Below are 2,989 nucleotides of genomic sequence, written 5' to 3' on the forward strand. Positions count from 1 at the left end.
AAGGGATTGGTTTTACGCGCATGGGGGCACGTTGGACGCACAAGGGCCTTTGTATATATACACCAAGACATCGGAAAACCCACTTCCCATCGAAGCCTTTAGAAATGTTGCAAAGGAAGTTGAAGATGGGAAGTTCCGTCCCGAAAGAGAGAAGGACCAGCTCACACGCGCCCTTGGGAATCCTGAACACCCAGGACGAACACGAACCATACCAGGTGGCAAGCCGTGGTGTATTGGGTTTCCTGCAGAAACGAAGAAATATCCCGATAGAAGCCGTCAGAGGAAAAAGGATGTGGTTCAAGAACGCGTTGCTAAGCTAGAGGAGCAAGTGAGGATGATAATGTCAGGCTCAGTCACCCAACCTCAAGCTAATCCGCAGATAGAAGAAGTTGCATTCGATGCTACCGGCCAGGGATCTCAGCGGAAAAGCAGCGTGGCTTCCACGGAGCTGCCGGGTAATGATGCAGATGTGGATCCACATATGGCTCCTCCCTCCCCTGTGGATCCGCATATGGCTCCTCCCTCCCCTGTGGATCCGCAGATGGCTCCTCGCTACCCTGTGGATTATATCACAGAGTCGACACCTTGTGAGCTACATTTCAAAACGATGGGCTACTTAACGCTCAAGGCGGCGATCGGCTATGTCTTACCGCCAGTACCTGATCAAAGATACCACTTCAAACCGGTTCCACATGGCTACGCTGTTGCCGGGGTGGATCAAGTTATGGATGGGTATGGGCCGCTGAGGCTTGACCAACCTGCCGGTGAAGGGGATTTGCTAGAGCTGGGAGAAGCCAAGAACACTACAGTTCTATGGCGAAAGGAATTCATTGTGATTCTGGGTTGGAAGGCGCCAACAAGGTCTCCACCGAGCCAGCATTCTCCACCGATGCAGCCGTCTCTAGTGCGTCAGCCTTCTCCGCCGGCGCGTGAGCCTTCTCCGCCGGCGCATGAGCCTTCTCCGCCGCCGCGTGAGCCTTCTCCGCCGCCGCAGGCCTCCACTCAGTCTAAGAGCAAAAAGCAGACCGCTACGGCAATGAGTCGTAACCGATCACCGAAACGCAAACAAGAGCCCCTCCCAAGAGTGCCTAAGGTTCCTCCCAAGAGACCTTATGACTATACAGTTGAGAAAAATGCCAAGATCGCAAAGGAACAATACATGAAATCCATGTTTGGCAAGAAAAAGCCCCAGCCTGAGCCCGAGCCAGCTATATCCAAGGAAAAGATGTTGAAACTGCTGAAGAACCTTCATCAACCTGAGCCAAGTCTTTCATCGAACTATGACCGGTCTATTCGCAAGTCAAATGTGGTAGCAAAAGAGCGATGGCAAAAAAGTAAGGAAGAAGGGAAACAAGTTCCCCAGCTTGGAACCCAGAAAAACTCGTGCCCCCCGCTCAATGTGTATCCCAATATCATAGACTGCCTTGATCCGACACTGGTAGCACTATACAAGGACGAGGCAGATGCGAACAATATGAGTATTCCTGAGTACTTAAGCCGCCTCGAATTCATTCAGACGGATGATGTCCAAATAGCATACCAGTACAAGTACGGGCAATCTCTGGTCAGAGCTGAGGAGTTGCCTAATCTATCGACACAACTGCGAAGACTGCATAATTGGTACTTGGATGCATGTAAGGACGGTCAGAACTGGATCATGGTGGCAATCAAAGATGAGCACTACGGGCGAACTGACGTGATGAACATCGAATTTTGTGAATTATTTCAGTTATTCAATCAAGACGCCCTCGACAAATCTCTGCTCAGTGCCTACTGTCTGTAAGTATTATTTATGTAATTAATTCTCTACCGCGACTCTTCCATTGCATGCATATAACTATACTCTCACTATATTATGCAGAATGAAGATCCGTGAATGCCGCAAGGGGCAAATCTATGATCTTGGGTTCATTGACCCATATACCGTGAATGGGTATACTGTCGACAACTCTCCCAAGGACACGGAGAATAACTTGGTATATGCCTTAAGGAAAAACTCATACAAAAGGGCAATACTATTTCCTTACAACTTCGCGTGAGTGTTACTGTCTTCACACATTAAATCTTTTTCGCTTACTCCATATGTTAAGTGTAATTGAAGAGTTATGCATATATATATGTGTCCGCAGGTTTCACTATATCCTGCTAGTCATTGAACCCGACACCGGAGTAGTAGAAGTCATGGACTCGAAGATTAAACCCCTTGAGGCGTGGGGGGACATGGCTGATATCCTCCAGAAGGCTTGGACACGGTTCGCGAACAAGTCTCCGGGTTTACGGAATAAAGAGCTTCGAATAAAACCTGTACGGGTAAGTACTAGCTAGGTCGCGCATCTCTTTGATTCTAGTTTCAATACCATTATTATCATCCTTGATTATTATTTTGATTGAACTTTGTTCTCGTAAAGTGCTTGAGGCAAGAGGACGGGAATAATTTATGCGGGTTCTACGTTTGCGAGTTCATTCGCCAGAATACCCACCATATGACCAAAATTTTGGAACAACTTGATGTACGTAAACAACATTCATAACTTTATTTTATCACCTTGTGTTTCATTCACATACACATATATATATACTGACCACCGTACCTTCTTGAAATTATTAGATCCAACGGTTGCGGGACGGTCTTCTAGCAACCGAGCGTGTACGGGCAATTCAAGAAGAACTGGCGGGATTCTTACTTGAGCAAGTTATAGCTCCAGACGGAGAACACTATGTGCCCGACATCCAACATTGAATAGAAATTATTTTGAAAGTTGATGTAGACATATATATATGCATGAACGCGTGTCACTTTGATCGATATATGTAATATAATGGTTTCCTATATATATATATATATTTGAATTGTCTGCATTAATATTATACCGTGTTTCGAATGGGACAGAGTCTCTGCCGCGGCAGCGTTTTAGTGCAATTCCCTGCCGCGGCAGAGTCTGCCGCGGCAGGGAAGGGCACTAAAATGCTGCCGCGGCACAACCCTTTT

The 2,989-nt window shown here is 46.9% G+C and overlaps 2 long non-coding RNA genes across 2 annotated transcripts; both read left to right on the forward strand.

Annotated features, from left to right (window-relative positions):
• The first annotated feature begins 1,471 nt into the window (after window positions 1-1,471).
• On the forward strand, window positions 1,472-2,200 carry LOC139838388 (uncharacterized). Its single transcript, XR_011754803.1, has 3 exons — window positions 1,472-1,779; window positions 1,862-2,035; window positions 2,130-2,200. It is a non-coding gene; the product is annotated as an uncharacterized lncRNA (long non-coding RNA).
• A 10-nt stretch (window positions 2,201-2,210) lies between these two features.
• LOC127306873 (uncharacterized) lies at window positions 2,211-2,783 on the forward strand. The gene is made up of 3 exons (XR_011755012.1): window positions 2,211-2,310; window positions 2,409-2,510; window positions 2,609-2,783. It is a non-coding gene; the product is annotated as an uncharacterized lncRNA (long non-coding RNA).
• Window positions 2,784-2,989: the final 206 nt, after the last annotated feature.

This window comes from Lolium perenne, chromosome 1 (assembly GCF_019359855.2).
Source record: "Lolium perenne isolate Kyuss_39 chromosome 1, Kyuss_2.0, whole genome shotgun sequence".
In the NCBI taxonomy this organism is placed as follows: domain Eukaryota; kingdom Viridiplantae; phylum Streptophyta; class Magnoliopsida; order Poales; family Poaceae; genus Lolium; species Lolium perenne.